The sequence below is a fragment of the Labrus mixtus genome, chromosome 9 (assembly GCF_963584025.1).
Source record: "Labrus mixtus chromosome 9, fLabMix1.1, whole genome shotgun sequence".
In the NCBI taxonomy this organism is placed as follows: domain Eukaryota; kingdom Metazoa; phylum Chordata; class Actinopteri; order Labriformes; family Labridae; genus Labrus; species Labrus mixtus.
In genome coordinates, this window is record NC_083620.1 from 877,821 (window position 1) to 903,087 (window position 25,267).

The window sequence follows — 25,267 nt, forward strand, 5'->3', positions numbered from 1 at the left end:
CGTCTACTAAAGAATACAGTAAATCAGCTGCAATTCATTCAAAACACAGCAGTGCAAGTGCTCAGAAAGACCAGAAGGAGAGCACACATTACACCAATTTTAAAATCTTAACACTGGCTGCCTGTGAGTTTTCGTATTGATTGTAATAATTTTAATAATTTTAATGTAATAGTCTATGAAGCACTGCATGGCCTTACACCGCACTACATCTCAGAGATGATTTAAGTTTACCAACCAAGAAGGCCCCTCACATCCTCCAACTCTTCTCTTATAATTAAGTGGTCCCAAAAACGTTTGGTGACACTGCATTCAGCCACTATGCTCGGAGGCGCTGGAACAGTCTGACACTTTGACACAAACGTAAACTAAAGACATATTTAGTCTGGCTTTTTTATATAGGAGTTTACACTGTTATAATATTTTATATTGATTCTAATGTTATTTTTTTTGTTTTGTTTTGTATTGTTTTATCTTTAACTATTCATCTTTTATTATTTAACTATTAATTTTATCAAACTTGTTAGTGTTTTTTTTATTTGAATATTTTATTTATTTATATTTACTCTCTTACTATCTCAACTATTTATATTTTTGTTAATGTTTTCATTTTAACAAATGTTTAACTCTTCACCTTTTTATATCTTTAATTACATTATTTTTTATTCCTATTTGTGTGCATTAGTCCGTACTTTTACTTCTAGTCTCTTCTTCTAAATCCGTTTTTGTTTTTAACATGTTTTGTCACTACTATATTTTATGTTTATTTCTTTCTTGTTCTTGTTTTTTCAGTCACTGTAAAGCACTTTGAATTGCATTTGATTTGTATGACAGGTGCTATATAAATAAAGCTTGATTGATTGATTGATTGATTGATTGATTGATTGATTGATTGATTGATTGACACTCTTAGGTCTGAGTGGTCAGGATTTCAATAGTGTTAGATGGAAAGGACAACAGAGACAGGTGAATGGGAGAGTCTCCTGTGGCAGCAAACTGAAAAACATGGCTGGTAGCATGTCAGCGGATTCACACTGCCTGGATAGAGGTTAGCAGCAGCTTAGCAGCTAACTTAGCTTAGCAGCCCAGCTTTCAAGCAAGCAACAGACCGGTATAGCTGGGATACCCTCTCTCCGGTGGGGAGAGCAATCAGGAGCTGTCCAGCTGGGCCAGCGTCTCTGGCCTTTTTTTAAAGGGCATACGGAGACACATTCTGACGCAGCCTGACTCCACAGTAGGATTTGGTGCTGGTTTTATGCGCTCTGTTTAGGGCTCCATTTGAGCCACTGGACAAGGTTCCACTTGAGTTTGTGTTTTTGGCCTTAACATCAGCAAAAGGGTTAGTGATCTGCCCTCCTCCTGTCTCAGGATCTAATGAGACGGCAGCTCAGCCGTTTTGAGACCTTGTCCTGCATTTGTGCCCAAAAAACATCACCACTTTTTATAGAGGGTGATAATGCTGTATGGGATTTTTCCCCCTCCTCACAAATCTGAGGAGGAAGACCCACCTAACCTTCTGTGCCCAAAGCGTGCCCTATAAAGCCACGTTACGCGCCCTGCTGCCTTGAGTCGTTTCCAGCAGATATTTGCACCCTGCAGGGCACATTTTATGTGACTCCATGTCTGCCAACCGGATTGCCTCCTGTTATTCCTTGTCTCACTCTACTTGCTCCTTATCTGAGTGCTATCTATCTCAGCCTTAAGAGAGCGTTGTTTGTGTATAAGACAAAGAACATTAGTTTTGTACTGTAACTCCATATTCTATGAGTCTAGGCGCAGCCCTCTATGCTTTGGCCCCACTGGCTCCATAAATGGCTGAAGAAAAAAGCGGTTCTTTTTTGGAGCAGATTCTATGATGTCAGCAGTTTAAATAACTGAGGGGAGATCGTGAGTGGGGTGCTATGTGGGTGGGCGTGGACTATAACTCTTTCATTGCTGCACAGTTGTGCGAGGGGATAATCCCAATAGCAATAGCCTCAGAGGGTTGCACCTATACTAGTATAGCTAGTTACTGTAAGTATAGGTGCAACCCTCTACATGTATATAACTAACTTAACGTTTGTTAAACCTCTCATGAAAAAATTTGTTGCAATTCATGGCAATACTGTATACCAATAGTACTGCAAAATACAATTGTGAACTCAATGTTAGATCCAATAATATTTACATCCATGATTTTACATTCCTGTTTTCAAAGGCAATCAGGCATTTAGCATTTCCAGAGGGGTAAAACATTGAATGACCTAACAGCAGCTGTTACATTCATAAATTCACAAAATTCTTGAATTGTGAAAATGCTCAAAATTAAATGGACCTGAGTTTGAAGCACTTTTCCAGTCTTCTGACTACTCAAAGTACTTTTTACACTGCAGATCACACCTACCCATTCACACACACTGATGGTGAAGGCTGTTATGTAAATTATCATCATCATCATTATTAAATAATCAATTCATAAACATTCACATGCCCCTGATAAAGCAGCAGAAGCTGTTAAATGTTGACATGTGGTTGCAGAAAGGGCCAGATCAACACTACTCTGTGCCCCTCCGGAAACCTGCCTCCCCCCCAAACCGGCCAACACATATTGCCCCCCAGTGTTTCCCACCAATAAATATACCAGGTCTGATGGCTGAGGCCCAGGTTTATTTATTGCCGCCTAAAGATATTTCCAACATTGTTTTTAACTTAAGCTATTCATACAGAGGGAGAGAGATACTGTAGCGAGTTCTTTGTTAATTTTTCCCTCTCAGTGGACTGGCTCACACATCAGGGGAACATGGGTGGTATTGCGTGGGAAATGTTGTGCTGGGGCCAATGAATACTTTTCCATCATAGCATCATTTACATTTAAATGAATTCCATCAAAAGCAAAGTTGAATGTTTAATGAGCAGAGACCCAAGCAAACAGCCCCCCCCTTCTCAAAAGAAACAGGAGTAAAAAAAGAAGAGTCCAGAGAAGAATGGAATACAATCAAAGACATTTGAGTCTCAGAGAGTGACATCAACATTTGATTTCAGCCTTTGAATTAAGTAATTATACAAAGAAGCTCATAAATCTCTGATGACCGATACCATAAAAAAAATGTTGATTGCACACCACTGAAAGAAGCCTTTAATTTATCCATGAATGACTCATCTCTTTTGTTATGCCTACACAGGAACAATCATCACTATTGATCTTTTTAAATCAATATTGCAAACTCAAACTCAATACAAAAAGCCACAACACAGACATGTGGACGCTACATACAGACAGCTTTAGGACAGGGCAGAGCACAGCCCACAGCTTGCCTGCAGTGGCATAATTGCATAGCATGTCACAAACACTTATGAATAAATCAGTGGTTTCTTCTCCTTGTGAAGTGCTGCAGCCCCATTATTGAATATTCATGTAGGTAAATACATTTATGCAAGCATCTCTCCTGGGTTATACAGTTTGCTGTTTTGAAGTTTTGAAGCCCTCTCGTTTCTCAGTGTGTTGAAACACAACAGAAATGAATTAAAAGTCTTGTATGTGTTCATGCATCATAACAAATAAAGGCCCTTATGTTAGTATCATGTAAGTTCTCAATATTCTGACTTTTTAGTCATGAAAGGTGGATATTACTTAGCCTTTCTGATGTTCATTGATTAGTTGGTGCAGAAATTCAAGGCAGATTGCTATTGACAGAGGGCTATTGATTTCTGATTTCCATTGGCCGATATCAGCGTAGCGTCACTTCCAACTTTTTTTTTCTGCTCCATCTCGATGAACAGACACAGAATAATACCTTCTCTTTCTGATTGCATAAGAATCTTTGCTTCATCTCTTTCTCCCTCTCTTTCTCAAATTGTCTGACGTCAGCTTTTGTATAGAGAATGCATCTGCTATACCTAAGTTTAATGTATGAAATACTACAAATGCACATCTTCATGCATGCAACACACACCAACATGCACATACGTACACGATTGATGGCAACTTAGTGTACGTGATTACTGTGGCTCTAAGCTGCTTAGAGGTTCTGTCCCATCTGGCTCTGGTGTTTGTGGCATCATTCACTGCCCCACCCCACACACCACCCCTTCCCCTATCCTCCTCCTCCTGTTTTATCCCCTGCCATCCACTCTCCTTGTATACTGACACACAAACATGCAGTGAGGGAGAGCAGAGGCGGAGCAAAAGGGACGCTAATCCTGTGTAATCTGGGTTTACCAACTATTAGGGCTCTGCAGTGTTTTCTTATGTAATCTAATCATCCGTAGAAACGTGCAGTCATCCACTAGGGTGAGTTCTGGTGTGTATGTGTGTACTATGGAGCAACCAGAAGAGAAGCCTCCTCTTGCAACCTGGAACATGCGGAAAAGCCAAACTAATGAAAACAAACTCATACTCACACAATGGAGAGCAACCCCCACCACACAAACATACACACAAATAAACACAAACAAATAAAAACAAAATTCTGAACTCTGAACTTCAAATCATAAACTGACCTCATGTCAAAAAACAAAAATAAATTATAATAAAGGAGATATAGTGGCCCATATCATGTAAGAGGATTTTTAAAAAGGTACTTCAAAACGACTTTTAGAAATGTATTAACAATATTCCCAGAAGCCTGTGATTGTTTTGTTCACAAATAAAAAATAAAAAGCTAAATTCATATGTAAATACAAAAAATTACCGATGACTGCAACAACAATGTTGTGATTGTAAAATGTAGTGTATGCAATCAATTAAATTTTAAGTTTGATTCAAGTCTGACTAGGACAGAACAAGAAACTTATCGATGCTTTGGTTTACCTTAGTGGAATCTTTTTGAGAAAAAATATTGCAAAAATGATAGATAGAAAGGGTCTAACCTTTTTATTTATTTATTGATTTGGTTATTTAGCAGAGACACATGCAGTGAACATTGATTCATATATTTAATACAAAGTAGATGCCATGCAGACAAGTTTCTATAGCCTTTGCTAATTTGCAACCACTGTCGCTGGCTTGTCTTTTAAGATTAAATCAGAATTATTAGACTTACAGAAATACAGAAACAGTGATACTATACAAATACAGACATTATAAACGCAATACAAACAAGAGCCTAAATAAACCAAACAGTAAAATGATTATTCTAAGAGGTAACGGTCAATGCTCACAAACTTGCTTCAGTTTCAGCCACTGTTTTACTAACTCTGTTGTCAGTTCCATCATCCACTTCCTATACAGTAGGTTATATAATAGTCACCCTTGCTGTGGCAATTATTTGTTTGGAAATAAAAGGAAAATTTACCAAAAAAATAAAAAGATGTTCAAAAATATATTAATGTAGGAGAAAAAAGAGATGGTCATGTAGTGTTGATTCAGAAAAGGAAGCAGGGGTGGGGGTTGGGTGGCAACAAAGGGAACAAATTAGTTCTTTAGAGAAAGGGTTGGGGGTGGGGAAAATGAGGAAACAATCACGCTCAGAGATGCTTACATTTTAAGTTATTTATGCATTCATCTATATTTGAAGAACTATTGGTGTATCAAATAGATCACTGAAGAGCTTCCTTCTTCCCTATGAAAAAATAAAACATTTTCTATGCAGAGAGGTTAAACAGTATCGTTCTTGTCACAACCTCCATTTGTTCCCCTTCTTAAACAGTCATATAAGCTTGTTTGATTGCCCTTGAAATTGATAGTTTGAAAACATTTTATTTGAACGACTTGTCGTAAATATTTGGATAAAAGTTAATCTGGGGGGGTCTTCCATAAACATAGCTAAAGAAAGCCAAGCTCACTTGTCAGACTGAAACTAATTCCATCTCCCAAATAAGCCTCGAGTGGTTCCATGAACACAATCCAGCCTTAATTAATCAGGACTTACTCAAGTCAGGCTTGCATAGTCTCGCTTTGTGCACGCACCTGATGTTTACAAGAAGCCCAAATGAATGGATGAATGAAAATACGATCAAATGAGTCACACAGAGGGGAGAGTAAGAGCAACGTTTTTTCAACAGCTGAACCAACACTGCTGAGTGAGCTGTTCGAAGAATTTAAAGATTTTATTACTAAAAAAAAGGTAAAACTCCAAATAATAATAATCCAGGGAGATGGCATGGTAGAAAAATACCGACGGGTTATGTCATGTTTCATGCTACGTGTGTTTCACTTTATATCATTCTGTGTTTTTTTATCTTTTACTAAAACTTCTCTGCCCCTCCCTGTATATATAGAGCCTATTACCTGCAAATACATTCAAAATAAACCCCTAGAGATACAAATGTAAGCCATATACAAATTAGACATGTACCATTAAAATGTAAATTAACATATACATGAATAAGTATAAAACCCTTTATACTATAAAATCATAGATTAAAATGACACCTGTAAAATATAGAGCAGACCTCTGTTACAGCTGCACAGAAGCCTTTATGGTACAGCAGTGTGTGAATGGAAGTAGTTCATAATGAGTCTGTGCATAGCCTACTTTAAGGTAATTGTTGTAATATATTATTATTGTCCAACTAGTGTGCAGCTGAAAAAGCTGTAAGTCCTTACTTACTAAAATTCCACTGTGGTCAATACAGTGAAATTTCAGTTTTATTGTCATAATATTTTCAAAATAATATATAAAAGGAGATGCCATTTATACCAGGTTGAATAGTGGTTTTCTGAGCGCTGGCCCCCTCACTCTGAGACCTCTCCATTAACGCATGTCCATATAATACTGTTTGTGCATGTGTGTGTATTTCACCTGTGTGTGTAGTATGTTCATTAGACAGAGTGTAAAAACAAATTTCCCCTCGTGGGATCAATAAAGCATAAATTATTATTATTATCTCTCTCTCTCTCTCTCTCTGTCTATTACTGTCTGCCTGTATCTCTTGTTTTACTACCCAATCAGAGACAGAGTAGGGTGTGTCCTTGTGGGATGTGAATTATTTATTAGGCTTTTTATAAGATCAGAAGATAAGATAAGATGTTCTTTTTACCTTTTTTTATATTTTCTCATGTGTAGTTGCATTAGATGTGTGACTTTTGCATAGTTAAGGTTTTTATTCATGATAGATTTTGAATAAAGCTGAGAGTTTTATGATCTTTATTATTATTATTATAACATGACATGAGTGATGTCTGAAACTCACCTGACTGAACGGTCTTATATTAGTCTGTTTCTACACGTCAGACATTCTTTGACTCACAGCTAAACTCAGTTTGACAGTTAGCCTGGTCCAGAGCAGACTTGTTCACCAGCATGAGTTACCATGGTAACTTAGCGAGGATTCATATAAGCTACGGTGATGGAACAAAACCCCCTCCTTAAATGAAATTAAAAACTTATTGAAATATGCCAGTATTCTGCTTCATGGAATGACCCCCTGGTCATGATCACTCTATTCTTCTAGGGACTGAAGGAACATGATAACGGGAGGTTTCCTTATGAGTTGTAATTGTAGTTGTAAATGACGGTTATTAAACAAAAAACACGATTCATTGTTGACAGAGAAAAGGACTGACAAGGAACAGTTTCCTGGTTATCTTACTATAAATATATATATAAAAAAAGAAAAAAATGTGTTGTTGAAAGATTCAGAAAAACATGCATTGATATTTGCATACTTTTTATATCAATTGCTAGCAATGGCACAGAAAGTAAATCTCTGAATCGCGTGTGATATTGATGCAAAACAATGAATAACTCGTGAACACAACTAGGTACTTTCTTGCATCCTTCACTTGTAAAATGTAGAGTGTGGTGTTCTGATGTAGGTGTTGCTGGAACTACAATCAATTTAATGAGTTTCCATAGCACCACAAAATCAATAAAAGACAATTGTGGATTCCCTTAGCATTGAATGTTTGTTAGGATCAGAATTTAGGCTGGTGTTCCACTGAGATGTCTCAGAAGACACTGCAATGTATAATAACATAGCTCATCCTCTCCTCCTAAAGCTGTTAAGTGGAGGGTCAAAATGATGGGAATATGAGAGCTTTGACCTGTACCACAGCACTGCTGGAATAAGAATGGATGACCTAGGTTAAACCTTGTACCCATCGTGTCTTTTCTTTGGATCGTCCTACAAAGATGGTATAAGCGATGGAGGAACTGAGGAGTAATCTCAATACTAAGGGTTAAAACTTTTTATTCCCCTCTTGGTTGAAATATTAGGTGATTACTCAATGAAAGTGGTTGGGTGGGGCTGGTAGAAGCAAAGCTGGTTAATCATTCAGTTCTCAGCATGGTTCATTAAAGCTTGTACAGCCATTTTAAGTCTAGCTTTGCGTTCGAAAACTTAACTAGCTCATGAGCAGTCTGCACAATGCTGATGGAAAAATGTGTCTCTGTGTTGCAGTACAACGTTTTTTACTATACAATATTCTTTTCAAAAGTGATTGCCTTTTTCAAGCATACACTGTCCAATTTGAAACAAAGGTATAAAACAGCAGCAAATTGGAAATAGCAGACAACATTGTTTAACAATTACATGAGCCATCAAGGTTTTCATCCCATTACTGCCCATAGAGCATCTGATTGTAAACAGAATTAACAGAAGAAAACCTTCCGGAGCCCGTTCTAAGTGATGGATCTTCATAAACGCAGTTTGGGCAGATGGCTGTTCATCATGAGCCTGGTTTTCCCCAAGATTTCTGCCTTTGAAAAGGACATTGTTTTCTTGCCTCTGTAACTTTGCTAAATGTTGCTTAATGCTGTGCTCATGATGGATAGCGTTGGGTCTTTGTAAATAATATAGCAATGAGTAAGGTCTTTAACCTGCTCTTCTGTAACATAACAATGACAAACAGAAGAGTACATAACTCGGAAGTGACCTTGTATTAAACAAAAGAAGCTGTCCTGCTATTAAAGAGCACCTATGAGTGTTACATCTAATAGACTTGCATTGACTTCCTCCACCAGAAGCCTGTCTGCATGGCTGTGAATACATCTTGGTGATGGTAGATCACTTTATCAGTTTAGCGAAGCTCTACCCCACTAGGAACAAAGCTTGTAAAACAGCCGCTGACCGGCTTGTCAATTATTTCATCTAGGTTTGGTAGTCCAACCACACTCCAACCATGTCCAAGGGTTGGAGTTTGAGAAGTAGTTGTTTGGAAGACTCCAACAATTGTCTGGTGTGGGCTACTCTAGAACCTTGCCATTTCACCTCTGAGGTAATCCCGCTGCTATTGAAAATGCTTCGGACACTAGGGGCGAAAAAAAGTGATCAAGAAAGACCACCTGCCCCACATTATCCACGCCTGCAACTGCTCAGAGTACGAGTCCATAGACTTCTCCCCTCATTCATTGCTGTTCGGTCATTTTTGGCATCATGGCAGACTTGAAAGCTGAAACTCCAAAAGGCTATGCAGAGAAATGGGCAGGAAGGATGACTGAGGCATATCAAATAGCGAATGCAAACAACCACCAGTCAAGCTCCAATGGGAAAGAATACTATGACACAAGGTGCAAGGGCGTGACCCTGGGGACAAAGTTCTTGTCCGTGACCTCAGTGAAAGCGGGGGCTTAAACCATACTGGGAGAATACCGTCTACATTGTGAGAGAGCAGGTTGGGAGCAACCCTGCCTACAATGTAATGTCTCCCTGCACTGGAACCTGCAACAAGTGAATGACCTCCCAAATCAGAAAGTGACCATTATATAAGGGGGGGCCCGCCCCCCTTATATAATGGTAGGGTAAAAGCTTAGAAGGGCTTTGAGTAGTCAGAAGAATAGAAAAGCGCTATATTAGCTCAAGTCCATTTACCATGACCAAGAACAGCACTCCAAATTTGTATTTCTAATTGCCACACAATAGTTAGTTCACAACAGGAGCTTCCCCAATTTGTCCCAAATGCAATGCTAAGACTGGAACTCGATACATTGTCTTTGGGAGTGTGAAAAAAAGGCAGTATGTGGAGAAAGCCTACTTCTATGCCTCCTAGGAAGTCTACCGAACCCTTTGAAGGAACATAAGGACATAATACAATTTCTTTTAATGTTGGCTAGGAAGGTTATTATGAGAAAATGGGTTGGGGATGAATCACCTACTGTTCACTTGTGGACTGATATCTGATGTTGTGACTTTATAAAAGTTGAGATACTGTATCGGAGGAAAGACTCATCTCTTAAAAAGGAAATGGGAGGAGCCTTTGAATCGTCTAAATGTTAAGTGCAGCTTGTCATAATGATCACTGAATGGGATTAAGGATTATATTGTTATTGTACAACATCACTGTTAATCACAAATACTATACTGGTAGATGCTGAATGTGACTCCTGGACCAACTATGCAAATACACTGAGCTGTTATTGTTTTGTCTTTGAAAATCAATAAAAACAATGTTAAAAAACAACAAAAACAATGAAAAGAAGAAAATAGTCAGCACTTGTATAAGAATACTTTAAAGTACAGTGTTTTGTAACAATGCTGTGATATAGGGTTTGACAGGATGGTAGAGTTGAGCGGTCTGACTGTGAAGAAAATCTTTAAATCATCCTGGAGCTCTTTGCTCTGAGGGACCAATGTCTATCTTCTACCAGAGGGCAAAAGGTCGAACAGGTGATGAGCTGTGTGTCTAGTGAGGGCAGCACTTTTAAATCGTTTGTGTGGCAGCTACTAGAGAAAGGCACACAGCTGATGTGTGATCTGTCGACTACCCCCTACAGTAGATAGAAAACTACTGTAGTTACAGTTACTAGTTACTGAAGTTAATGAGTTACTAACAGAGTTAGTGCTTTATAAAATGAACGAGTTACTTGGGTAAGTAACTTAAGTGTTACCTTTTTTGCTTCAATTGTCATATCAGTATTCATCAGTGTTCACCTTATTTAGTGTTGCTGTGACCACTCGCACATAACACTGTAGTTGTTTTCAATATGAAGGTATTTTACTGATTAGATTGTTCTTTCTCCCAGGATGCTGCTGTGCTGATGTGAGACTAACCTCGCCTGCTTGGTGAGGTTAGTCTCACACTTACAACACTGTTTCCCACACGTAGACGATACCTGGGCAGGCCGGCAGGTAAATGTAATGACACCCAGGTATATGTCCGACCTGTTTTTATTAAATTTTTAATTTATTCATAAAATTGCTGTGCGTGAGAGAGAGAGAGCGCACACGCCTGCACGCTCTATCTCTCCCCCAGCTCGCTCGGCTCTGTGCAACACTGAAGCTTCTCATGGCTTAAAAATGTAAATGTACAGCTGGCTGCTTGCTGCTGATGCTGGACTCCTATAAATAACAGAATATTGAGCGCGTGCATGGATAAATTGAGCAGATTAAAGTCGTCTGTTGCAAAAACTAAATTCATTTAAACACATAATATAAAAATATACTGATATATTTTATATAAAAAATGTAAAAAAAAAAAAATTTACAATTGTTTTTCAATATAATGCATGATATATTTAACCCCAAAATCCTTCAGATCATACATTTTATTTTTGAAATACTTTTATATTTGATCGCTCATATTTTAACATATCACTTTGACATTTAAGCATACAGTGGATTACTCTGTAAGGATCCATACGTATATCCCCTGCTCACCTTTCTTATAAAAGAAACTTTGTGAAATCATATTCCCTCAGCTTTCTTTCTTTCTTTCTTTCTCCTTTCTTTCTGTAGCCCTATCCTGATTTTGCTTTCTTGCGGGAGAAATGGTGCTGCCTCATCAGTCACTTTGTTCTTTTGACTGCAGTATAGGATCAATCCTGTCAACTTGTGCAGGCGGACTAAACCATCTTACACATTGAGTATGGGTGAGAGGGACCTCAGAGAGAGAACACGTTTTCAAATGAGGTCAAGATTTTGAATCCATTCCGCTTGTACAACTTGTACAAAAAAAACAACAACAAAAATGTCGATATTTACTTCAGGCCCAAATATATGAAATATTTAGATAAAATTCAGTCTAACACTTGTCCTTGTTTATTTTGTTGTATTACAGAAAAATATATTTTGAGTCAATAATAGCTTCACTTAAACATGAATGGTCCTTCTATTTTAATCCACTTGAAAGAAGATAGATAACCAAGCATATATTTTTACTTTCACCTGAAAATCAGCATTTAAACACAAACATCCATTTGGTTGGTAACCTTTAGGGAGTGCTTTGGATGAAAGGAATAAGAAGCGTGATTCAGTCTCTGAATATAGACTTGGTGTGATTTTCATCCAATCCTTGAGATTTCTCACTTGCTCCTGTGAAAAATCACACTTAAAGGGACTCCGGGATGCAGGGGCATAATTGGATGTTACGTGACGTGCATAATATCAGCAAACTTGCACACTTGCATACTGATTAAACAAAAAATCTATATACACACACATGTAAAATCGGATTGCAACACCTTATATAACCCCTCATTGCCAAGAGAACAGAACAGAATGGAAGAGAAATTACCTAAAACCTCAAATTAAAAAACAGATTCATAAAAGGAAAACATAAGCATAAGCAAAACCACCTTACAGATTTAAATCATACTGATACCACACAGACAATATTAAATACAGTATAACAACTAGTTAACATACACATATCAGTACGACTAAAACTACAAAAATACAAGCCTAACTTAAAAAACAAACAAACAAACAGAAAAGACAAAACTGAAATTAACATACAAAAAGGTTTTTTGCCTTTCTCACTCACTTTTTTCTCTCTCACTCTCTCTCTCTGCCTCTCCCTCTCTCTCTCTCTCTTTGCCTCTGTGCATTCAATTGGATGTATCCTGGAGAAAAACAGCTAAATATAAACATAATGAAGCAGGAGAGACAATGTGCACTAAACTAGCTGCTTTAGAACTTCAACCTGACCTATAAGAATTGATTGCAGTCTTTCTATTTGGCCTCTCTATGGACAAGCTCCCACCAACACACCAGTGTGAGCCACATCTGTATTGTTTTCAGGTAAAAAAGCAAATCAGGCAACTATAGCAACTCACACCTTCCCCAGCACTGGAAGGAGAGAGACAGAGAGACATTCAAGTGTTTGAAGCAGGTTTAAACAAAGTAATGAATCACATTGGACATATGTCACATTAACATCATCACTCTTACTGCCACGTATTAAAGAGCCCATATTCTGCCCTTTTTGGGGTTCGTATATTTAATCTATGTACCTACTTTTGTACGTTCACAATAGCTAAAGTTCTAAAAAGTGTCTGTTTTCATGTACTGCTCCTCCTTGCTCCCTCTACGCTCTGAGTCCATCAGCGACACTCTGTTGAGCCCACACTGTTAGACCCCACGTGGGCCAAGTCTGCTCTGATTGGTCTGCCGATCCGCTCTGTCGTTATTGGTCAGTTGCTCAGCATGGTTCTCGGAAATTTCAACATGAGCTGCAGGGCTTGCCACAACGAGCCAATGGGCTTAGATCAGTGATCTCACACTGACAATGACGTCGGACTGACACATTTTTATGGAGGGGGGCTAGAACCGAGCGTTACATATATTATTACATATATTATTACATATAATGGTAGGGGAAACACTGGGACCTTTAAGGAACATAAACTGTGAACCTGTAAGATATAATATATTTTAATGTAAATGGTACATATAGCGCCTTTCACACCCATTCACACAAAGATGATCGAGGCTATTTTTAGTGTCCATCAGTATTAACAAATTTCATTCATACACATCCACATGCCTATCAGAATCAGAAATACTTTATTAATCCCAGGGGGAAATTCAGTTGTCACCGCTGCTCTAAAACACAAAACAGCAGACACATCAGACATGCAGCTGCAGGAGCTACTCTACCACTGAGCCACAGCCACCCATTGTGAAGTCCTTATCACTTGTAAACAAGCGTTCTCCTGTCTGAGGCCTGATTGAGGTATATTTATTGCATTTCCACCACAAAGCTCCTATGAGGAGTTTTAGAGGGTTATGAAACAGTATTCAATCAAATCTGATGTTTATTTGCTACTAGAGCAAATAGTTCAGCGACAAGATTGATTATTTATTTATTTTCACTATAAATGCCTAAAACACCCAACACATGTTACAGATCATACAAAGTGATTAACTGCAAGTTGCTAAAAGTCTACTTCTTTTTTCTGACATTTTCAAGGGCAAATATTCTTCTCTGATACGTCTGTTAAACGAAAGCTGGATGAGATTTTCTGTAAAAAAATGCTGTTGACACATGTACAAGACAAAGGAGGTAAAAAACTGTTTGCCAATGAAGTCTGCTATCAGAGGAAAACATGTCACTAAACAATCCTGAAGGATCAAATCAGTAGATCATGTGGGATGTCTCAAAGACATTTGATGGAGAAAATGATGACCCTGAGTCCTGAGATATCTGAGACACAGCTTAAGCAATTGCAGTCTTATTACCACTGGACAACCAAAGCAGCTAAATATAACATTCATTTTCAGTAATACACCCAGAGAGATCCCCCTGACACTTGAACTCTACACAGGCTCAGTTTCCTGGTAAGGGTTAACAGCGACATCACTCATTCTTAAAAAGAACACTGTCTGTCTGAGACACAGAATAACAGTTATCAGCACCAGAGTTTGGCTGTATGGAAACTGATTCAGAATGAGTAAAATTACTTTTTCAAATTGTGATTATGCCACAATGCTGTAATGAAGCTCTGCAACGGCGTAAATATCAATTTCCCAGTCTGTGATGTCACATGGCATCACAGCATTGCAGAAGCAAGACATGTAGAAAAAAAAGAGAGTGTGAGCTTCACAACACACACTTGTACATGCACGCACACACACACATAAACACAGCGCTGCACTTCATATTGTAGGGCCAGATGTCACAGGCGTGTAAATCTCACGCCTTGAACTGAGAGTCAGAATAATGAGAGATAGACAGGCCTGCCCTGAGAGGTATTTCAGCTCAATAAAGATAAAAGTGTTCACTGCTTCTTAGAATAGTCCACTCACTCAGTGGCACCAGCAACTGGATTCCCTTCTCACTTTCCCTGGGTCAAAGAAGCCTTTCTCACCTTCTCTCTTTCTTTTACTCATATCTCTCTGTCTCTCTCTCTCTCTCCCGCCCATCCACAGATAAAATGGATTAAATTACGCTGGCTGGTGAAAGAAACTCTCAAAATAACTGTGGACAATTTCCTCCACCATACAAGTGGCACAGCTGCTGTCATGTAAAAATAAGACAGTCATCTTGAGATGTCTCGCAAGAAGTTATTAAGTCAGACAGGAGTAGCTGAGAGTTTAAACTCAGTGCCACTGGAGCTCTTATGGAGAGTTATGTGCTACTTTTGAAACATGTGTTGATCATTTAGAGTTCCAGAAGATGTAGTTTGAATTAGGATTTTATTTTTAACATCTCTCTTTGACCAACAAAACCTTCTACATTCCTCTCAAACTATATACAAGAACAATTCAATAACAAAGATTCAAATTCCCTAAACAAAAAAAGTAACATTATGTTTCCAGTGACTGGGTATGTCCCAATTTAGGGGCTGAATCTTTGGAGGGCACATTTGAAGACCGATTATGTCACAGTGGAGCAATGAAGACTGTCCTATTTGGAAAGGCTCTTTCAAATGTTGGCAACAAATGCATTCTTCTCTTCCCCAACGAAGGATCCATCCAATGCATCCTTCATGACCCAACAGATCCCAAATTCATTCAGTTTCAAACTACTGTAGATGGTGAACTCTGACGCAGACGAGTGAAACTCAAATGTTATAAATATATTTCAACTCAATTAAATAGTTTGTTTTAACTGATGTTAAAAAACAAGAGGCCTAGAACATTTAATTATCTTTAAAATAATAGATTCAAGTTACATGACATTAGAAACAAAAGGGTAAGGGGGGGTAGCTAGTAACACAATCAGAGAATCCTCCTTAGGTCAGATATCTCATTTCATCTTTTGCCTACACTCAAAATGTGACAGAGATATGTAGGTTAGAAAAAAGATATTGACAGATATAACAGGTGTGATGTGAGCTGATTGATCAGATTGTTCTGTGTCTGGAACAAACCAGGGCAGTAGGTTACTAAGCATAAACACTCACACACATACTCTCACACACACACACACACACACACACACACACACACACACACATATACACACACATACACACTCACAGCTGAGCTGATGAACAGCTGGTTTATGTCAGAGGCTGTAAACATGAATAACATCCAACAGGTAAAGACAAAATCCTGTAGAGCAGCACAGTCACATTATACACCCAGAGGAGACCAGACCTTTGTCAACTGGGAAGACATGGAATCCATTCTTTTTTTTATTTAGTGTACTGACATGATATTTTAAAGCATCTAGCATGAAAAGGGTTTATGAAATGGTGGGTCTACTCTGACATAAGCCAGCCCCACCAAGAGCAATCAGTCCCCCAAAAAATACTTTTATTTTGATGGTTGCATTTATGTGTGAAAAATATGCGATGTGGGATTTTTTTCAATATTGCAATAATGATATAAAGAGTGACAAATAAACAACAAATAAAGAGTGCATATAGCTATATCTCAGTTTCTTTGGCTATCTGCTGTTCTTAATGTTTTATACAATACATGTGTGTACACCATCCCATCCTGAATCCAAAATAAATTATTTTCCTCCACTTAACTGGCACTAAAAAAACCCATGGGTAGTAAAAGCTAGCTGTAGCTTAATCTGACTGCAGTAACATTACATGAAGGTTAGGTAGGTGGTAGGTCCAATAGGTGCAATGCTGAGGGGGAAAGAAACGCTTCATTTATTTTTATATGATAAAGTCAGACTTTGAAGATGTCTTTATTTCAATGGGTCATATCGAGATAACGATCAAATCGCGATTAATTAGACAGCTCTAGTAAAAGTACAAATATAATAATGCACAAAATATTCTAAAAATGCTTCTACCAGCATGTTAACTGTTGTTTATTCTGGAAAGAGTAGAGAAATAATGTCCAACCCTATTTTATGTAACTGTTCATCTAACATATGAGGCCTTTGTAGTTGGTGCTTTATAATGTACTCAACGTCTTCACTTCCTTGTACAAGTTTAATGTTTGTTCACCCTACAATAATCCTTTCCGCTTACTTTTATTTGAAAGCAGAATTCAAACATAATCTCTGCTGTTGTTGGAAGCCATGAGGGCCCTGGAACTTCCAACTCCAGTATCTACAAGTTTAGAAACAAAATTAAACACACAAAATGAAGAAAACGAGAAGTAGTGCAAACTTGTTACATATGGTTTAACTGCAACCTGCAATAATATGCTTAGGGTAGATGTATTAAATAACTTAATAACCATACATGGTAATTAGGAATCCTCTTACAAGTGGGTGTGATGGAGTGACGGTTGAGGGTGATGTATCTGAAAAACAATGAGCACGGGAAATGAGCTTTAATGTTAATCATTGTCGTTGAACAATTCAAAAGAATATCTGCGTACGCATTCCTCCAGCTGAACAATAGACATTGTCACTCCAACTGGAGGAATAGTTCACTTTTACTGTCATAGTAAGAATCTGAGAGGCTACCCAGAGTCATTTAGCCAACAAGAGGACAAGCACTGCAAGTCATGCAGAAGAAGCCCTGAAGCAAGATGGACCAGCGTGTGTGTGTGTGTGTGTGTGTGTGTGTGTGTGTGTGTGTGTGTGTGTGTGTGTGTGTGTGTGGCCTACTGACTGCATAGACTGATGACCACACACTGCTCTCTTTATGTACCTAAGAGTTCAGTGACTGTTCAGCCTTCTCAAACACTAACCTCAGACAGCACTGTATCTGTGATGTATATCAGTTAGAGGTTCAGTTCCAATAAGCTCTTCTTCTTCATCACTTCTAAAGTGATTTATAAGTTGCTGCTGTTTTGTGTGACAATATTCATCATTGTTCCCCATCCTGGAACAATCAATCCATGCATCCATATTTCAATCAATCCATCAGATAAACAGTTTGAAACAAGTTTGAACAAAAACATGTCTGCTCATCAAAAAGTATGTAAAGAAATGTATAAGCATAAAACAAATCAAACTCTGTGCTCCTGTCTTGAAAAGTGCTCTAAAAAATAAAGCATTATTATTATTATTATGATTATTATGATGATGATGATGATGATGATTATTATCATTATTTTACTATTGGGTAACACTGTTGACTGAGTTTACTAAGGGCATCTATAAAGTCCCTTTATAAATATATGTTAATATGTATCTATGGTTTCACCAAATATGGTGACAAATAGGCTGGTGTCTGTAAACAAGCCAAACAAGTTGTGTTTGACTCATTCTTTCTTTTTCATACCACGTTGTCTCATGAACTCTATCAGGATATTTCAAAGCTACACAAGTGGCCCAGTTCCTTGCATGAAGCAATAACAGCATCAGCGCACAGTAATGAATCAAGTTAAGTGGAATGTCAACGAGGCTAACAAAGACCTACTCCATCTACGAGCTGTGGAATAAGGTCAGAACTAAAATTTGTCTCTTCACTTCCTTGCTGGCACAAAACAGTGGAAAAAAATTAAAAAGCAATTTGCTGATGATGAAAATGTCCAAGATAAGACAGAAATCAAAAAGAAAGAGTTTTTGATGAAATGATAATGCAATCAAATGTTATTCCATTTATTTTTCAAAATCTCTCGACTGATATGCCTTTGGTAATCAAGTCATGTGTGTATTTAACAGTTTTTTTCTTTTTAGTCCACATCTGTATACGGTATACACTGTCCTCTACTAAAAGTCTGGTGTTGCTGGACAAAGGATTCTGCAGCTTTTACATAAACAACCTTGTATGTTTATTGAAGATGTGAAATTCTATTTAATCAAGAAATGTCAGTGTTTCCCCTACCATTATATTAGGGGGGTGGCCAATGCCAATGAGCATAGATCAGTGATCTCACACTGACAATGACGTCACACTGACACATTTTTATCGAGGGGGGCTAGAACCGAGCGTTACATGCAGCTAATGCTACAGCTAACAGGAGGACGTAGGAGAAGCCGTGTTTCTGCGGACTTTGAATTTTTGCACATAGATGTACCTAAACATGCACAGGACACTTGGAAAACACACTAAAGAGCATATAAAACCAGAAAAAGCATAATGTGGGACATTTAAGGTGGCCTATTGGTTAGTTCACATGCACCATGTACTGGACCTAATCTAACATGGGGCTCCTTTGATGCATGTCATCCCAACTCTCTCTCTGACGCTCCTATCTCTCTCTAATACACTTCTGTATAGTAATAATTTATCAGACATCTTGTGAAACATTGCTCAATACGAGTATAAACATACAATTATTCATTCATTTGATTTATCTTGGTTAGTAAGATCGGTTACAGAGATAAAAAGGCAATACAGTGTGGTTGCAGGAAGAGCACAGAATAGTGAAAATGGCAGAAAAAAGTTAGAGAGCAAGAATATCCTTGCCTTACTGCCAGGAGAGAATAAACCTTCTGTAGAACAAAGTAACATCAGGGAATAGATGCTGTTACTTTGTGGACCATAGTCATCTGTTTCAATATGTTAACATAAGCCAACAGCACCCAATTGGACAGACATGCATAAGCCCACTTACTAAAGAACAGGCTTTACCACCAAAACAACAACTCTCATTGCGAGGCCAACAAACAAACCTCACAGTCAATCTGTGAACGTGTTATTGACTGTGAGGTGTTTTGGTCATGAGGCTCTCGACCCTGAAGAAAAACCAAGCAGCTCCTGCTAATGCATTTTGAAAGCATGATGATGAAAGGGGTGGTCTATTTGCATCTACAGTTAACTCTAACCAAAAGGTGTATCAAATGTCTTGGGGGTGGGAGGAGATGAAAAGGGGGAACAACCATGTTCTATACATAGCAGGTAATCTGTCCCCTTCTGTCTTCTTGTTTTTGCTTTGAGGAATGAGGGATCAATGTTTAGAAAATTATAGAAAGTAAGGAGTTATTCTAACTCTTCCCAGAGGAAGTCCACTCGGGCTGAAACTTCAATTCTTAAAGCTTCAATAAAGTGAAAGGTAAAACTGTCCATCTAACAATTTGAAGTATAAAAAGATTTCCACTGAACAGGGCTACCTGAAGTCAGGACTTTCGAAAGGGGTATTGTTTGAACACCTTGTCAAAACTGACAGCTCAAAGAGATCAGTTGGAGAGAAGAATGCCTTTTTCCCAAGCGCCCTCCCCCCCCCCCCCCCCCCCCCCCCCCCACACACACACACACACACACACACACACACACACACACACACACACACACACACACACACACACACACACACACACACACACACACACACACACACACACACACACACACACAGGGGTATTTATGCTGCAAAAAGAAAGCAAAACAGTTGAAAAACTGCAGCCATATTTGGATGAAGGGTCGCAACAGGACCCACATCATTTGTACACATAAAGGTGTTCATGCTAATGATATTGCAAATCCATCCATGCAGATCGAACACTTTCAAGAGGATTGCGAGGGGGAATGTCACCCCTCCATGAAAGTTCCATCAAAAGCAACACCTTTTGCTTAGAAAAAAAAAACCTCCTCAGTGGAGAAAATCTTTGATGAGTAGTTCTATTAAAGCCTTGAGGCATGCACTAATACATGAGGGACAGAGCAGGATCATAAGAATAACTCAACCATACGTAGGTGGTAGACAGTTAGATAGCCTGCTCCATGTAGAAAAACCTTCCCATGAATAATTTACAAAACCCGTAAATAAAATATATCCAGTGGCCTTCACCTGAAAAAAAGAAAAAATTAGAAACAAGATATCTGCCATGCTGAGTAATGACTTCTTCTTGCAGATGAGTTCTGATATGTCATGCACGCTGATGTGTAACATAAAAAAGACCTCACTGCAAAGTTCAAATGTCGGCCTTTGATAATGATTCTCAAACATTAAATCACTCTGAAAGTGCAAGGCCAATGTTTGTGATGATGCCCAAAAGCGCTATCTTCCAAAAAAGTAACTGGAAACATAATCGATACACACATAACTATCCTTGAATTATCCAAACAACGTGCTAGCCAATGCTAGCTACAACTTCCTGATAGAAAAACCTAGTGTGTATAGTAGATACAAACTGAGGGTATATAGGTCCTGAGTTTGTATTTACTACTTTACTAGTAGATGCCTATAACTATGTTGTGTACAGGACTTACATGATTTAACCAATGAGGTTTTTGTCATACAGACCGAAGCCGTTGGCAGGACAAAGGACAGCCATGTACAAGGCTTGGGTCATTGTCAATAAAGCTAACAGCTATATCATGCTAACTGCGCTTGCACGGCTGGGTATGCAGTGGACCTACAGCATATATTTGAAAGTGGTTATCAACCAAACTACATAAGTGATATCAGTGTGACTTTTATGGTTTACATGCACTGAAGTAGAAAACCAAATATTAGCCACACTTGTTAAGTTAGCTATATTAAGAGGTCAGCAAGATGTTGTTGTTGATGTTGTTGACGGGCAGGGTGGTCGGTAGAATTTCAGTTTCTTACTCTTTGTAATCTGGCACCCAACAACACAACAAGACATCATGTTAAGACTCCTTTGTTGCCTCCTACCCTGTGGTGTTGTTCCCTTCTAGTTTAGCTTCGTTGGGCCTCCAGCTAACACTGTGACGTTATTGTGACATATAAAAGCTTCTGTTGCTTTTCTATTTGTTTCTCCTTTAGCAAATAGTTTGTATTTTAAATAATGGCCCAGGCCATCCCCAAATCACATTTGGCAATAGCTACTAGGAGTGTGCATTATATCGTTTAAGGTAATATCTTAATTGTGGTTTCACCCGACACCCAGCCACCACAATCGGACCGCGTTGTCCCCTAAACAATCGCCATCCTCATTCATGCACAGACGCAAGGAATACAAAGGAGAAATCCTGCCTGCATATTATCCCATATGCTCTTTTGTAAAGTGAATTGAGATAACAGTTGTTATACAAAAAGTGATTGATTGATTTTAACAATTTGCGACAATATCGAGTATGAGAGTCTTGACACATTCACTGCATCTGATCAAGCCTAGAAGGCCAGACTGATGCTCATGTGGGAAGAGAACACATGCAATGTCCAAGAATCACAACAATCTAAGATAGTGTAACTGCATGGCTGACTGTTTGCAGTTGAAGTTCAAATTGAGTAAACAAACAGCAGCAGCCTCTGCTCAGTCACATGGAGGTGCTGTGGCCTAAAACACTTAATTATGCTACAAATGAAAACATTACCCATTCAGGAGATGATAAAGAGGTCACAGGTCTTTTGCACACACAGTGTTAAATTCATTAAAGTTATGTATGATCATCTGTGTACCTAAACAATAGATGGATCACTGTTGTGGTGAAGCACTCTTGTGCATTCTAATAAATATGAAAACTGTCTCATTTCCCCCGGTCATCTTGGATCTTTGAAATGATTATGTGTTTTAAGTGGGTGTCATGGGACTCTGTAACGACCTTAGAAAACACAGTAGCCAAACTTCTGGTGTTCAGATGAAGTAAGCAAGGAGTAAAAGAAACAGCGCTTTCAGGACTTTAGATGACTTATTACTCATCATGCAACCACAGATCAAAAACATATCTCTTTAAGAAACATATTTTTATCAATAATAAACAAAGTTTGATATTCTCCATCTCTCTGTCTCTTCAGTTTGTTTCTGTAGACTCCTCTTGGTTGTGTAAAGATGTCTCTGGTTTGACTTCTAAAGACAGCTGTTCCTTCCCTTCCATCCCTCGCCCCTTAGATTTACTCCTTGTCTTCCTCTCTCACCAACAATCATTGGACTCTTTCAACCTCAGCTCTCCAAACTCAACATATTTTCTCTCCATCTGTTGTCTGTCCTTATAAAGCTCTGTTGCTTCTCTCTCCTCCACACTTGGTCCGTCAATAAGCTAAATAAATAACTGTTAATATCCATGTAGTTTTAAATTAATGTTGATGTTTTGTTTTCTCTCTTTGTTCTATTTTTGTCTAACTTGTGAGTTTTGGGACACTCCTGAATAAAGTATTTATCTATCTATCTATTGGGTCAAAAAGGTCAATGTGTAGTAGTGATTCATCGAGGTGTGTGTGTGTGTGTGTGTGTGTGTGTGTGTGTGTGTGTGTGTGTTTGTGTGTGTCATGCATGGGTGTGATACGTATCAACATTTGGTAAGAGACAGTAGAAACCGAACTTGAGATCCACACATATTATCTGTGAGCTATTAAGTAAATAATCAGGATCTATCTTTAAAGCATTACGATAAGCATTTTAAAGTAGTGTAAAACTGCATGTCTTAAATTAATGACTGATATACACACAGCACAACACATTAATAAAACAATGTACAGACACACACAAACACACAAAAACAAGTTAGCTTTATATAACTGTGTATGCTCAGAGGATGGTAAGAAGGTTTACGTTCAGAGTAGTGAGGGGGTAAGGGTAACAAGTTTGTTAACGAGGGTGTAGCTTGTTAACTGCACAATAAGTGCCCTCAAGGAAAACTAGACGTAACAGCATCACACTTTGGCTGTTTCTGTTTCTGCTGTGCCAGATGGAGGATCTGTCCCAGACCTGATGTCCGGGAAAGAAAGAGGAGGAAGAAAAACAAGAGGAAAACGAGGGAGAATAAAGGATGGATGAGGTTGTGACTTCTACTGCTAATGGATTTGGGTCAGATGACGAGGTTGTTATGTGCTCAGTGCTGTGTGTGTGTGTGTGTGTGTGTGTGTGTGTGTGTGTGTGTGTGTGTGTGTGGGCCGTCATTTACATGTGGAACACATCGTTTCGTGATGTGATTAGCAGTCAAGCCACAATCAATCATTTCAGGTTATTAGCAGTTTCTGTTGGAGGTATCCAGCTTTTACACACTTGTAACATGAGTCACCAATGTTTTTTTTTTTTTTTTTTTAATCATTCTGTCTTATTCTCACTTTTACACACAGAATCAGAAAAACTATATTCATCCCTTTTGGAGAAATGTGATGGTTACAGTTTCTCTTGAACAAAACAGCAGAATAATAGGAATACAATAAGAAATATGAATTTGAAAACAAGTAATAACTAGAAAAAAAAGCAGATTTAAAAAAAAAAAATCAATAAATCTATGCACAAGAAGCGCTGAGTGTGTTGGAAATAAAACAATGTAATATAGAGCAAGGAACTGAAGAAACACATACACTAATCCATTCATTCATTGTTAATCCAGCTGTTAGTACATGTGTTGATGGCTGACATACATGGTGCTGACATGTCTGTATTTTGTGCTGTTTGTCCTCGAGTGCTGGTGTCACTCGAGGACAAACAGCAGATCTAAGTGTATCCAAGATAATTACACTTGTACTCTGTCTCTTCGCTGAGTCATGTGTTCTTGTCATGGTCTCAGTTGCATTTATTTGAGAACACAGTCTCACTTGGATAATCTAATAGTCTAAAAGAAGAGTTCAGAGTAAGGGCAAATACAGTCCTGCATTTTTAAGTTTTTTTGCATTAGTCATGTACCATTTGACAGAGAACTGAAAAGCAAATGCTTTGCCTGGGCAGCTTAGTGCTTATCATATGGAAGTGAAGAGATTTCAATATTCTGATCAAGCAACATATTGTTTTCACATTTCTTATGTCATTGATAATTTCCTTTTAAGTATTGCTGTTCTGTTAATATTTTATTGTTTTCACATTTAACTTAAAAGATACAGATCTGAAAATAGCAATGTTAAGATCAAAAGAGTACAAAGAATGAATGAATATAAACTATTTATCATGTGTTTGGTTTCTCAGGTATAGGGGTTTCATAAATAAAACTGGTTCCTACAAAATATAAAGAAAAGCAGAAGAGGATATGCATGAAAGAGTACACATGAATGACAGATAGTAGGAGAGATACTGAGGACTGAAACATAGTAGAGGAGACAGCAGATGGTGAGGATTATTCAGTACTAAAATACTCTGGGATCTACAGAGGGAAGACCACAGACATAAACCTTTACAGATTCAATCTGCCTGAAATAGCCCAAAAGGAGCCCACAATAACCATAATGATCAAATCCTGGTGAAACCCAAAACAGCTATAACTGTCATCTTAAACAACACAATAAACACAGTGCTGTTCTACAACAAATCATCTGATCCTTTCAATCAACACAATATCAAATATAAAGCAATGCTAAACACACTTCAATAAAATATTTAGCTAAGCACCCACAGTGCACAAATGGTATTTTAGTCAAGATATTATTTAAAAGCTATAGATGCATTCTTTTATTTAGTAACTATTGCTGTGTATATATTTGTGTATGTGCTTGTGTCTTATGACGGATACAAAGTGTAAACATGAACTGCATGATC

At 38.1% G+C, this 25,267-nt stretch overlaps 1 protein-coding gene across 2 annotated transcripts in view; it reads right to left on the reverse strand.

Moving 5' to 3' along the window:
* igsf11 (immunoglobulin superfamily member 11) overlaps positions 1-25,267 on the reverse strand; it is an 85,519-nt gene that overhangs the window by 35,113 nt on the left and 25,139 nt on the right. The gene's annotated exons all lie outside the window — the stretch shown is intronic.